A 15413-nucleotide genomic window follows, 5' to 3' on the forward strand; every position below is an offset into this window, starting at 1 on the left:
TGGAGTACGTCAGAATGCCTGTGGAGGGACTTTATGTTGATACTTACTGTTGGTGATCAGGGGCATAATCGAGCCTCGGTTAATATCCTGGTGGAAGCCATTGAGAAAGCACCAGCTCCTCAAGACAAAGAGCAATTATGCTCCTTTTTGGGGCTTGTGGAGTACTACTCCAAGATGGTGGATCATTTCTCTAATTAAGTCCATGTATTACTTGCACTTATCAAAAAAAGGAAAACGTTTTGTATGGACACAAGAGTGCCAGCAGGCATTTAAAACTGTTAAGGATTCTATTGTAAAAGCAGTCGTATTGAAACCTTATAATCCTGCTGATGAAAGAGTAATGGTAACAGATGCCAGCAATTGTTGATGCAGAAGCATGATGGTAGGGAAAGAGCAGGGGCATTCGCTTCTCGGAGGATGAAAGGTGCTGAAAGCACATATTCTATCATTAAAAAATAAACTTTGGCCTGTTGATTGGGTATACAACATTTCAGGACTTTAGGGTGGGGTATGAAATTTGAGTTGGTTACTGACCACAAACCTTTAATTGTGTGTGTTGTTTTCCACCAAGGAAGATAATACAGCCACTCCACGCATAGCTAAATGGATATATCAACTGCAGGAGTTCACATTTGATATCAAGTACATGCTGGTAATAAAGAATATCAATGCCGATTATTTGTCAAAGTTACCTCTGGTTGGCATGGTGTATCCCGAGGATGAGGCATGGATGGTGGCAGAGATAGCTGAGGAGGAATGGAAACAGGCTGTATCGAAGGATGCAGACCTAGGATTGCTAGCAAAGGCACGAGGTACACTACCATATGTTGTTCTCCTCTCCACAATCATCTTGCTCAGATCTAAAATGAAGAATACTGTTGTTAGAGGAGTTTCATGGGGTGGATAGTTTGCCAGTTGGTGGTTGAGGAAACTGCTTGTCAGGGGTCATTGCTGTTAGCTGAAATAAACTAATGGTTTCTTCACAAGAGTGACGATTTATTCTTCATAAAAGAAGGATGTTCTTTTTCTTTTTGTTATTTTTTTTAAACCTGACTGTTGAAAACAAGAAATGTTTAAATTCTGATTGGCTATTTAATTTTGTTCTTTTTTACTTTTTTGGTTTAATAATAAAGGAAATGTAGGGCTTTATTTCTGAGGCGTGTTGCAGCCTTTCAGTGGAAACTTGGTTGCACAGAGTAACACTTTACAGCAGTCTTCTTAGTTAGATGGACGTTTTCATTTCTTGTTTAGGTCTTGCCTGCACAGCACTTGCAATGTGCTTGTGAAATCTATTGCATTTAAAATATCTTGAAAGGTACTTACATCCTGCCTTCACTTCTTATTGGTCTGTGTGCTTGCCACTTACTTTTCCTTTGTCGCTATTGGCTGTAGCCTGTTGCCCCTCATGTGCTTCTCTTCTCAGTTTCCTGAGGATTAACTACTCTTTCTCATCCGCTTTGGTGGATGGAACTTTTTTCCCTCTTGCTTAAGGTTGCACTGTTTATATTTTGTTAGCTTTCCCTGGCTGCACACATTAGAGCATGCTTTTACCTCATCCTGTCAGCACAATATTTTTTTTACCTTCTTCCCTCGACATCTTGCAACTAATTAGCTTTCTGGTGCATGCGCGCATTTGAAGCGTGCTTGTCTTCTGCAGCCAATGTAATTTGATTTAATCTTTTTGTGCTTGTACAAGATGGTGAGCTAGCGCTGAAACTCAAACTCAGCTCCCTAACTCCAAGGTCAGCAGTTCTGCCTGTTACACCAAATTTTTGGTCCTGCCCTTTTGCAATTGCAGAGAGGGGAATACCCAGTGCTTTTCTTTTATAATAAGATAGTTACTTTGACGAAATTATTAGTTTTCATGGTTAATCAATCTATTAAGTCTTTTTCATGATTTTGATGTTCATGACCTATCAGAAAGCACTGCTGACCTATTATAATGTAGGATCAAGGCCAGTAGATATTCACAACTTTGCTTTACAAGAATGACTAACTTCTGTTTCAGAAGTGACTTTTTAAAACTATTTATATTTGTGAGCTTTCAATGCATTTAAAACACCAAAACAATACACTACCACAAGTCCACAAAGCATTTGGAGACCAGAGAACAAGAAAGGTTTATTAAAACTCAAGTGCATACCTAAATGTTTTTGATGCTGTGTTTGTGGCATGTTGCCAGTCCTTGTTTTGGGTGCACACAAATGTTTTAAATGGTGGGTTTGTCAGGTGTAACTTGCTAAGTGTATTTTGGAGAGGGAGGTGAATGCCCAGGGAAGGCCATAAAAACAACAGCATGTAGATGAACTTCATCTAACTCCCACGTGGACTTGGACTAACATATTTTGACTTGTTTAAGACTGGTAGGAGCCCATGTAATGTGTGATGTCTTTGGCCAGTTCTGGCTTTCTGCCAACAACCGGACAATTTCTGGTCTTGGAGTTCCTCCTTTGCCATTTTAGAATATAACTTGACAAGCTCAAAACTGCAAAGATATTTTGGATAAAAAGCCAGTACTGGCTGAAGGTATCAAACATATTGGGGCTATGTTGTATTGATGGGCTGAAGGTGACCTTCGTCATACTTGTTCAGATTTATTTAATGAATGCATGGACCCATTAATGTTTTGTTGTCTGATGACTTTGTGAACAATCACAGTAGTTTCACTTCTCACTCTTGAGTATGTGGTAGGCTAGAGAATTTTTTGATAATTAAAGTGAGTCCTACTTTGTGCCTTCCAGCTAACATTACTTATAATAACAATGTTGATTAGACTCTGAGATTCTGGAAAGCATGGTGCTTTATAATACTTTACTATTTTGCTATTCGTTTGCAGGTGGTATTGGGCCCAAAGTCTTATGTATGGAGCATTTGATATTTCAATGCTTCTGTAGCTCTGAAAAGTCCAGAGAAATCAAAAGTTCAAAACAAAAAGTCTAAAAAATATTGCATTTGGGTCTTTGCATTTAAACATATTTTAGTTTAAATGTATAAAATTTATAAAAATGTATTCAAGTCGGAAAAAAGTTGGAATGTTCATTGACTACAGTAATATGGCATTACCTTTAAAGGGACCACTTTACTTTTGTTTATTGCATTTGATTTTCTAACATTCAGAGGTGCAGAAGAATAAGGTCTGGAGTGGGGTCTGGTAAGGTAGTTTTGGGTCTGGCCCATTCTGCAGGGTCACCCCCAAATTGTTTGCCTTCACCCCTCTTGTTTCTGAAGGGTCACTCCCAAACCTTTTGACTTCTCTCCTCCTCTTTTGCTGAATTTCTTTGCTTTTGGACTCTGTGAACTTATAGACTGCAAACAAGTGCTAAAATGCTTTTGCTCTTTCCTTTAAACATGGTAAAACTGGCTTACACCTAATTTTGTAATTAAAAGCCCTCTAATGGTAAAGATGGGTTTTAAGTCACAATTCTGAAGATGCCATTTTTAGGAAAATTGCATGTTCTTGTCCTAACCATTTGGTGCCTGCAGCGTGTATCCATCACCACATGACTAGGTGTAGTTGGCAGGTGGTTTTGTGTATTCCTCCCAGTGTTACAAAGGGGGGCTGGCTGTTAGCAGGAGGGACCATCCTGACCTGATGAGAGTGGCAGAGTTGTCACCTATCACATTTGCACTTTAAAGAGGCTGTCTCAACACACTTACTAAGGACCTCATACTACTCTATTGTCACCCTAGACCCTTCAGTGTTTTGTTTGGGGTCAAGAGGAGAGCAGACTAAAGAGACCAGAAGATCGTGAAAAAGAGAGGAAGCAGGATATTGTAACTTGGACCATATCATGTGCAGCTTTAATTTCACATCTAAGAATCTAGCTGCATATATTTACAGTTTAACTCACAGTAAGAAAAAATAATTCTCCCAGAATCACACAAAGCATTGGTAAAGCAAAGAATCTTAGTCTTTATGGTGCATTACAATCATATTTGATAAATATACCATAATCCAACCACATTTAGCAGCATACCTTCAAACACAGTGATGCTAATTTTATCAATGATGGGGGCCCACTAACGCACATATGCACATTCACTCACATCCACGCATTGGCACACACACCCATACTAACACTAACTCACAAATACATACATTCATATATACAGAAATGCATGCCCTCATCACAAAACATAAAACGTACCTTCACTACAGCTCCCCGAGAGGGAACTCTCGGATATTCCAGGAGGGCTGGGATTGCTACCTTCCCTCACTGGGGGAAGACAGTAGTACCTCTCTTGTCACAGACAGGGTGGAGGTCAGTGAGACTCCTGACCCCACCCCACTCTGTGATGAGGTGTCACTGATTGTCATCCCCCTGGCACTTCAGTGCTTTAAGCTGATGCACCTAGGAACGAGGCTATCAGTGATGCTCCCCTATGGGGGATGGTCTGGAGGCATTTTTGCCAGACTGAGGAGGTCACACCCACAGGGTTGTGAAATGCAGCCAGGAGCTTTCACATTTAGCGCATGTCTAGCTCTTGGCTGAACACAACCCTGTATGTGATAGATTACAACCCTTTGACCTGAATCACCATATCTCATGAATACTTTGGGGCATATTTACAAGAAAGTGACGTGTCATAGACGATGCACTACTTTTCTTGTGTTCCCCTACCGGCACCTAACGACACCATGGTACTAGGTCGTTAGGCCAATAGCATCAGAATTGTTTACGCTGTTGTGGAACTTTGCTGCACTTGCGTAAAAAATGCTGATGCTAGTGCAGCAAAGTGCAAGTAGGCCCATATGTTACTATGGGTGTGCCATTTTAAAGCTTGTTTGAGCAGGCGTTAAAAATTACGCCAAAAATGGCACAGTGAAATCTTGTGAATTTCACTGCACCATTTTTGCAGGCCTCTTAGTGCCGGAATGCCCCCTTCCATAAATTATGCCTGGTCAGGCATAATGTGGTGCAAGGGGTTATAAAGTGATGCAATGCATGTATTGCACCACTTTGTAAATATGACACTGTAAAAATGTCTTCTTAACGCCACATAAGCGTAAAAAATATTATGCTAATGTGCATAAGGAGGCGCTAGGTGCTTGTAAATATGCCCCTTTATCTGCTACTTTATGTTGTTTTGATCACGGGGGCCAGAGCCCCCCCCCAAAGCCATGCTCCCTGCCCCCACTGCCACTGAATGTGTGCTCACTCCATTATCCCACTTTTCTTAGTGTGATTACCCCACGACGTGCACTGCTGACAACCACCCGGTTGGAAATGCACCTCACTCCTGCCCCTTCTATCCATCTCCTCAGCATGCAGATTCTTCTTTTCACCCGTAACTCTACAAGCCTTTCCATTCAGTGTCTGAGTATTCTGTGAAACAGCAAACTGTGTGCCCTAGTTAACATTTTCCCCCTTTTCCATCCTGTTCATAGGTTTTACTTCTGTTACTCCAGCCCCTTTGAATCCATTGCGAAATTTCACCCTCAGCCAATTTTTCTTCTTCCACAGAGTCAAATGTGCCCGGGCTTAAAGTGCCGCTTCCTCTTACCGCAAACCCTACCAAGAGCTCTTGTAGCACTGACAACTGCGGGCCATCCGTATCGAGGAAACCACCTCAACGCATGTGGAGGGATGTATGCATCCTTCACTAGGTTCTAGCACCGCTACTGATAACGCGTCCAGTCCTTATAAATTACTTGTACCTGGACACGTTGGAGGTCGGTGAACCTTTTAGCCGAGTTGGGCTCTCCTCATCCTAGAATAGTCGGATCGCTTAAACCAATAATCAATAACTATTGTAATCGAGACCCAATACTCTATTACTAGGTCAAAATAACACGTTAGCAATCAAATAACAGTTGGTATTTCGACGCAACATGACCTTTCAGTCATGAATAACCACACCAGTTTATTAAAAGTTAATGAGTTTATTTCCCTATATTAACAAAGCTAAAACAATATATATGAGTCTCAAAATCAAATTATATATGTATACGAACATTACTAGCTGTCCATAACGGCGGAAGAAACGCAATCTACGCAAAATCTGAATTATAATACACTCGGTTATAGCAATGCAAATCACTAATATGAGTAACTGAATTTGACTAATTACATACATCGTCAGCATAACAAGATTTCAATTCAACATGGTGCGTCAAGTGAATACCTCGACTAACCTCTAATTAGCATTGGCATGTGGGGCTTCATGCAAAATGAATTTAGTCAACGCAAATTTGGAAAACTTCTAGCTTGGGCCCTATCAAAATAGCAGTTGGTACCTAAAAGGAAAAACACAATGCATAATACAATTATCCTTTCATAATTACCAAATACAATCAGCATACAAGGAAAGTCTTCGTCCTTCAGGTACCGGTTCGATCAGCATGGGGCAGCTTTCAAAGGGGCAGAGTTAAGGGCAAGTTTCCTTGCGGCAGCAAGGAGAATGGGGCAAAGTTACTGCATGGGCAAGACGAGGCAATTTATAGTTAAAGTCTCTAGGGTGAGAATTCTTAAAGTCTCTTTCTCTGGAATAGAGAAAGGGGCATCAAGATGTCGTCCAAGATGGCGTCTGGCATTTGGCTTCAAAGATGGCATCAAGGAAAATGGCTGACTTCTCTTTGTCCGGTTGGTTTAAGTAAGAAACATTCCAAATTCCATTGGAGGGTTCATAGGGTGGCTTCAATTTGACTAATGAATAGTGTCTTTCTCCTAGTACTCATTTTTGCATACATTGTCCTTGGAGCCTTGGAACACAAGTTGCAACAAAGTTTGCCAATTATTTCGGTATCAGTACTTTTATTGTCCGCACCTGCAGAAACTGACCTTGTATCAAAGGGGATGAAACCGGCCTAGCACGAAACCTTGGAGATAAGTGTATTAGTCATCTCTACTGGAAAAATACAGAAAAATGTATTTTTGTTAATCAAAGTGAAAACCACGCAGTTAAATTTGAGACCAGGCGACTAGGCCAAAGCCTCTACTAAATTTAAGCTAAGCATAAAACAGTTTCAACAAGAAAATCATAAAACACAATTGCAATTATGACGGATTACTACATTTTTCAATTCTTCATGATTAATTAGGCTCATTTATAATAATGGCGAACTATTCCGAGGGCACAATTTCCCACGTACATTATTTTTCTTTGCTAAAATCACACTACATTATACGATTTTGGTTACATGATATATGAATATATGTTGGTCCTTCTTTTTCGGCGTCATCAATCCCTCCTCTGATGACTAATTATGTCATCATATCAAATTTTCCCACAAATTTTATTCCATTAAAATTCTGTTTTAGTAATTTGGCACTTCAGTCAATTCCCTCTTTCTTTTGGTTCCCTTTGATTTTTCTCTGTATATTTCTATCATTTTATTTATTTATTTCTCTTCTCTTTTCCTTTTGTTTCTTGTTTTCAATATTTTAATAGCTTTCCATATTCCCCAAATACCTAATAAACAAATTAATAGTATTAATATTCCTTTTACTATTTTCACTAGTAATCCATTCCAAATGTTGCTGAGCCAATTTCCCACAGAAGCAAATCATTTTCCAACCTTTTCCCATACTCCTGGTTCTTTCAATTCTTTCAAATCTGCACTTTCGTTAGTTAAATTTGTAAGCATTTTTCTAATTTGTCCGCTGTTGTCCGGAATATAAGTACAACAGTGACGTGTACCAAGCATTTTGCAAACGCCGCCATCCTTTGCTAAAAGAATGTCTAAAGCAAGCCGATTTTGAAGAGTCATAGCTCTTTCTGCAGCAAGTTCAGCATCCATCAGGATTATAGCTCCTGAGAATTTTGTCAGCATGTTATCCACAATAGTAGACAACTTTCGTATTTTAATTGAATTCAGTATGACCCCCACTGAAGGAATCATTGCTCCAAATATATCTCCTACCACACCAGAAGCTGTCTCCCTTTTCTGACCATGATGTGATTAAGACAGCCTTGGGAATTTCTTTAAGTCGTCCAATTGATAAACCTTTGGGAACACTATTCCCAAATAACATCTCCCATACCATCCTTTAGGAAGACGATAATAGGCGTTAAGTCCACAAATATAACATACTCCTGGAATAACTGGGTCTTGTCCATTCAGCATGAACATCCATTTGGGTGGAAACAAAAACGTATGTTTAGATTCACTCGTTCCCACAAAGACTGTGTCATAATCAGATTTTTGTCTATGTACACAGAACCTCCCTACGTGTAATGCATCTAAAGCTATTTTCCCTTGTGTCTTTATCGCGGCAAAAGCATAATTATCTACAGATGTCCTCTTGTGTAATTCCCTTTCTAATTTTTCCTTCCCCGCTTTCCTCCTATCGTCAGTGTGATCTAAAAAGCTTTTCTCCATCGGTGAAAGCAAGCATGTAAGGTTCTCTCTGTGTGCGTAAGCTGTGTAAAAAGGTGACAATGGCTCAAAGAAACCCCTCATTATCTTTATATAATAATCCCTTGCTATTTTACTCAGGTGCTCTATTATGGGGATACATGCAAATACAACATCCTGATTGGAATAAAAGTAATGAATATACTCCTGACCATAAAATCTGGTCATTATTAAACTGCATGAAATTCCATACGTAAGATGAATGCTATGATATGTCGCCCCTTCCATTACTGAGGTAGGTATTTATGTGCATACATAACAATCTTTCGCATCCATTGTCTCAACATACTCACTCAACAAGCAATAGAAAACGTTGGACGAAAGTTCCTTCTTATCATGCAAATGTCTTTCGTCTTATTCGAGTTTCTTCAAAGGAGTTAGTTCAGTAATAGGTTTAGAAGTAGAAGCATCATTCGCGTCTCTCTCATTCTTTCCATGCATTCCAAAAACTATTGCTACAACTGTTAGTACACATGCAGTTATTAGACCTATACACATGTATTTACAACACTTCATTTTATGTCCCTGTGTAGTGTAGCCTGTCATGATCTATATAGAATCAGAAAGTTGAAGACACTTTATCAAATCAGATTTGCAGATATATATAAAGCTGAATGAGTTCAATGTTCACACAATTCTTTTTAGCAGCATTAGTCTCTTATCGGTTTAGCAGCTTTGTCTCAAAATCGGTTTCAAAGTCAATCAAGTTAGCAATGTCTCATCCGGTTCAAAGGTCAATCAGGTTATCAATGTCTTATTCAGTAAGATTCATGGAATTTCACTTTTCAGGTACCAAAGTGTCGTTCTGCTTCTTCGTTCTCAAGACTGAGAGATAGGAATTCGTCTGACCAATCGTTAGTGGCTATGTATGCCCACTCCGGACCAGAATATCTTCTGCTCGGTATTCTTTTCCTTTTCAATTTTGCATCTCTTTTTGATTCTTTCTCGCTGGTACTTTCTTCCTTGGCCGGGTCTTTCTCTTCACTTGGTGTTGTGATTGCGACAGACACTTCTTTTCTTTTCTCTTTCAACTTTGGCCCTTCACTTTCGTTTAATATTTCCCTAGTTCTTAATTTCACTGGCGATATGCTTTGTCTCCGTTTCGCACTGTTTTCACCTGATGGACCTGCAACCAGTTCTGGAAGACTTTGAACAGTTTCACTCTGTCCTGCCTTGTCTTCTCCCCCTAGGAGGTCAATCAGGTTTTCCTTTCCTTTTCCTGTATCGTCTGCTTCTGGGAAAGCCCTCCTCTGATCAAGCTCTCCTGCTCCTTCACCTGTCTCAGGCTCTTTGTCACCTTCAGGACCTTCGTCACTTCCTGAGGCTTCTCCTTGGTCCTCCTCAAATGAATCAGTTGTTTCTTCCTCAGAAAATATCTCTCCTTCCTCTATTTCTGCTTGTTCGCCTCCAGGTTCTCTTTGTTCTGTCTCGGTGCCTGGTACTCTTTTGTCAGTCACTGGTGATTTCAGCGCTACAACTTCCTCTTCTGTGGGGCACGTCACCCTTTTCGTGTGACTGGCGTGAATCCAGTTGGGAACTCCCGCACACTTCACAGCAGTGGTAGTTGTCAGAATCACTTGGAAAGGTCCTTTCCAACGGGGTTCCAAACACGACTTCCTCACGTGCTTCTTTATCACGACCCAGTCACCTGCTTTCAGGGCGTGTCCTGGACCTTGGATCGGTGGCAAGGTGGTTGCCTCCACCTGGTGAGAAAAAGAGCGCACCACATCAGCTAGACCTTTGCAGTAGTCCAACACCATGTAATCTGTAATATTCAAAAGAGCATTTGCAGGAACTGCTGGAAGCCTCATGGCTCTGCCCATGAGGATCTCATGCGGGGACAGTCCAGTCTTTCTATCAGGGGTGTTCCTCATTGACATTAACACCAAGGGCAATGCGTCAGGCCATTTCAAGTTTGTTGATGCACATATTTTCGCCATCCTCGATTTCAAAGTGCCATTACTTTGCTCCACTAGTCCTGATGCTTCAGTACGGTAGCTGCAATGCAATTTTTGCTCAATGTTCAGCGCTGCACACAGTAATTTTATTACTTCGTTATTGAAGTGACTTCCCCTATCTGATTCTAAGGAGATCGGGAATCCGAAACATGGTATTAGTTCTCTCAAGAGTAATTTTGCAACTGTAAGGCTGTCATTTCTACGTGTGGGGTACGCTTCAATTCAGTGATTAAAAATACATACAATCACCAACACATACTTCAAGCCTCCATGTACAGGCATCTCAATAAAATCCATTTGCATCCTGCTGAATGGACCACCTGCTCTTCCAATGTGGCTCAAATTTACTACTGTTCCCTTCCCTGCGTTCATTTGTTGGCAAATGACGCAACAATGGCAAACTGCTTCAGCAACTTGACGGAATTTGGGATTAAACCAATCAATTTTGAATAGCCTAACCATGGCATCCCTTCCAAGATGGGCTTGTCCATGATACAGTCTGGCCAACTGCGTCAAAAGACTGTTTGGTAGAACCAATCTCCCTTCACTTGAAACCCACAAATCATCTGGTTTCTTTACGCATTGTAATTTGCTCCATGAGAGTTTCTCATCTTCACTAACATCGTTCTGAAGGGACTTCAATTCATCGATTGTATCTACAACCTTTAGAGCAAAAGCTTCACTTGGTTCAAGTTCTGGCTCATTTATCAAGTTCCATTCGTCTCTGAGCAATATACAGTTCAATGCGCAAAACCTTGCGACTTGATCTGCATACCCATTTCCCAAAGAAACATAGGGGGTCATTCCAATATTGGCGGGCGGCAGGCGCCGCCCGCCAAGCGGAAACCGCCAATTGGCCGCTCCGTGGTCAAAAGACCGCGGAGGCCATTCAGACTTTCCCGCTGGGCCGGCGGGCGCCCGCCAAGGGAGCGCCCTCCGGCCCAGCGGTAAAGGCCCTGCAACACAGAAGCCGGCTCCGAATGGAGCCGGCGGTGTTGCAGGGGTGCGACGGGTGCAGTTGCACCCGTCGCGATTTTCACTGTCTGCTATGCAGACAGTGAAAATCATGCTGGGGCCCTGTTAGTGGGCCCCTGCACTGCCCATGCCAGTGGCATGGGCAGTGAAGGGGCCCCCAGGGGCCCTACGACACCCGTTCCGGCCATCCTGTTTCTGGCGGTGAAAACCGCCAGAAACAGGCTGACGGGAAGGGGGTCGGAATCCCCATGGCGGCGCTGCTTGCAGCGCCGCCATGGAGGATTCTCCCAGCCGGGGGTAATCCGGCGGGAAACCGCCGGACCCGGCTGGGCGACCGCGGCTTTACAGCCGCGGTCGGAATGCCAAAGGAAGCACCGCCAGCCTGTTGGCGGTGCTTCCGGCGACCTCCACCCTGGCGGTCATAGACCGCCAGGGTTGGAATGAGGCCCATAGTCTTGTGATTTTGAGTGTGCACTGCATTTTACCACTGCTACTTCTCCTGGTAACTGGATGGCATGTAACAATTCCCTTATTCTTTCGCCATTTTTCACTAGTGATCCTGAAGAGGTCATGAAGCCTCTTTGTGACCACAACTGTCCAAAGTCATGCACTATTCCAAATCCGTACTGACTGTCAGTGTAAATGGTGACTTTCATTAATGCGGAAAGTTGGCAAGCTCTAGTAAGTGCTACCAGTTCCGCTACTTGTGCAGAGTAAACTCCTTGAAGCCAAGATGCTTCCAGAACACCTGTTATTGTACAGACAGCATATCCTGCTTTCAATATCCCTAGTGCATCTCTTAAACATGAACCATCAACAAAAATAACATGATCGTTTTCTTCCAATCGGGTGTCTTTGATGTCAGGTCTTGGTTTTGTACAAAATTCAGTCACCTGAAGACAGTCGTGCTCGATGTCTTCAGCATTCTCAATTTCGACATTTTCACTGGGAAACAAGGTTGCTGGATTCAACGTAGTGCACCTTTTCAGCTGCACATTAGGTGAACCCAAAATTATTGTCTCGTACCTTGTAAGCCTAGCACCAGTAATATGCTGTGTTCGGGAACGTGTCAAAAGTATCTCAACTGAGTGAGGGACCATGACTGTTAAAGGATGCCCCATCATTATTCCTTCACTCTGATTTAGGCTGATACCAACTGCTGCTATGGCACGCAAACACCCTGGCAGTGCTGCTGCGACCGGATCCAAAGTAGCTGAAAAGTATGCTACTGGTCTGTTTACGCCACCATGGGCTTGAGTCAAGACAGACAAGGAACATGCATCACGTTCATGACAAAACAATGTAAAAGGCTTTGTGTAATCAGGCATACCTAAAGCTGGAGCCCTGCACATGCATTCCTTTAATTCAATAAAAGCATCCATCTCATCTCTTTTCAGCACTATTTCATCCAGCGCATCTTTCTGGGTCAGTTTCAGCAAAGGTTTGGTTAGAGTTGAGAAATTGGGAATCCATTGGCGACAGTAGCTCACCATTCCCAAAAACTTTCTCACCTGTCTTCTCGTCTTTGGTCGACTCATTTGAAGTACGCTTGTTATTCTCTCTTTCATAATTCTTCTCGACCCTTTCTCTATTTGGTGACCCAAATATTTCACTTTCTTCTGGCAGAACTGTAATTTTGAAGGGGGCACTTTGTGTCCGTTCCTTCCCAAATGGTTCAATAGGGCAATGGTGTCAGCTGTACAGTCATTTTCTGTCTTGGATGCGATCAGCAAATCGTCAATATACTGTACCAAGTTTGATTCAAATGGTAATTCTAATGATTCCAAATCTTTCTTTAGAATCTGATTGAAAATTGATGGTGACTCCAAAAACCTTGAGGAATTCGACACCAACTGTAGACTCTGTCCAAGAATTTGAAACAAAAGAGAAATTGGCTGTCCTCATGGAGAGGCACAGAAAATAAAGCTTGTGATCAGTCGATGACTGAGAACCACTCAGCATCACAGGGAATTTGAAACATTATCACTGATTTGGTACTACGGGACAACATTTGACTATTATGTCATTTATTTTCCTCAAATCCTGAACAATCCGGACCTTTCCACTCGGTTTTATTAGTCCCATGATTGGTGAATTACATGGACTACTTAACACTTCTTTCAGTACTCCCTGTTTCACAAACTCGTCAATGAGTTGGGCGACTTTCATGAGGGTGTCTTGCGGCATATGGTATTGTGGTGTCTGGGGAAAATTTACATTGGGTTTTACGGTCACTTTCACTGGTTCTACTCCTTTGACCAATCCTACTTCTTTCCCTGTCATATCCCACACTTCCCTTTCAACTGTTTCCTGTAACTCAGCAGGAATATCTGCTTCAGTGAGCATTGGATAAAGAGTAATCAGGGGATACTCTTCATCGACAGTTTCCACTTCGTCTCCTCCTAAACTGTCCTCTTCTTCCTCATCACTGTTTGTCTGAATTTTAATTCCATCATTTGAACACATAATCGAGCATCCCAATTTACACAATAAATCTCTCCCTAATAGTGATATCGGGCTTGAGTCACACACCACAAATGTATGTGATCCTTGATAGTTACCAATTCTGACTTGCACTGGATCTGTGATTGGGTTTGTCAGGTACCTATTTGCTACTCCCACTACTTGAACTGTTCTCCCTGAAAGTGGCAAATTTGGTACTTCGATGCTTCTAACTGTAGAATGTGTAGCTCCGGTGTCTACCAAGAACGAAACACGGTGACCCATAACTCTTCCTTCCACATACGGACCCTTTTGATCAACTTCCAAGGATGCTGCAAGCATACAATTTCCCTCCTCATCTGAACTTTCTCTCTCCCACGCATTGTTTATTCCATTCTCACTGTGTAACAGGAATTGGTGTACTGTGTCATTTTGGTTCATCCCTTGACCCGCCCTGTTGAGGAAGCATTACTTGTTGCTGATTCATTGGTGCTAAGGGTATTTGCATTTGCTGATTAGGTACCATAGGAAACTGCTGTTGCATTGGCTGCAACTGTGCTATTTATGCACGGGGCATTTGCACCTGCTGCGGTTGTATAGGTTGTAAACCCTGCATCGGATTTATATTATTTTGAAAATTTGGATTTGGACCTCTCAATTTCGGTCCTCCCATATTGTGAAATGCATTGACTTCATTGTTTTGCTGACCTACACCTTCCTGCATCATCATTGGGCACTCCCGTTTCCAATGCCCGACGATTCCGCACGTGTGACATGGCATCACCTTCTTCATTGCCTGTATACCGTTTGGAATCATAACAGTATTTAAATCAGGACCATTATTCACAAAACCTCCTCGGCCTCTGCCTCTCATTTGTGGCTGAAACATAGCATTTCCCTGCTGTTGCTGCTGCGGCAACTGTTGTTGAAAACCTTGTAAACCTTGCAAACCTGTCTGAGCTGCTCTAAGCTGCATCACCATCAACTTTTCTTTCAACCTTTTCTGCTTTGTCTCAATCTCATCACTGCAGTATTTTGCATAGTTCAACACTTCGTCGATCGACTTTGACTGCCAACAAATCAAATGCATTTTAATCATCTGACTAATCTCGGGTCTCAACCCTTCCACAAATCTGAACACAAAATGGAGCATGTCCTTTGCCTCAATCGTTTCCGTGCCACTGTAATTTTTAAACGCTTTCAACAATCTCTCATAGTATGCATGTATCGACTCTTTAACCTCTTGTGCTGTTCTGTCAATCCTCTACCAATCCACATTTTTCGACCCAACCTTTGTTTTCAAGTGCTCAATCACCTTATGGTATAAACTCATTACCGTAGGCGATGGTGCACCTGTGTCCCTATCTCTTTCTGGTTTACTTGTCGGCCAACCTACAGCCCTCTTACAATCTTCCCACAAATCTGCGGGAACCACAATTTTGAATAAGGTGTTCAGGTCTTCCCAAAGACATTTTGAAAGTTTCACAAATCTATCTGTTTGTTGATACCATTCAATCGGTTTTATTCTTAATTTAGGGAAATCGTCCGTAAAAGATTGAATATCGCACCTGTGCCACGGTACATGTACAAGTTTTCCTCCTGCTGTTTCTCTCATTGGCAACTTGGTTATCAGGTCGTCATTCTGTTGTGCTTTTTCATTCTGATCTGGGGTACTTTCT

The sequence above is a fragment of the Pleurodeles waltl genome, chromosome 4_2 (assembly GCF_031143425.1).
Source record: "Pleurodeles waltl isolate 20211129_DDA chromosome 4_2, aPleWal1.hap1.20221129, whole genome shotgun sequence".
In the NCBI taxonomy this organism is placed as follows: domain Eukaryota; kingdom Metazoa; phylum Chordata; class Amphibia; order Caudata; family Salamandridae; genus Pleurodeles; species Pleurodeles waltl.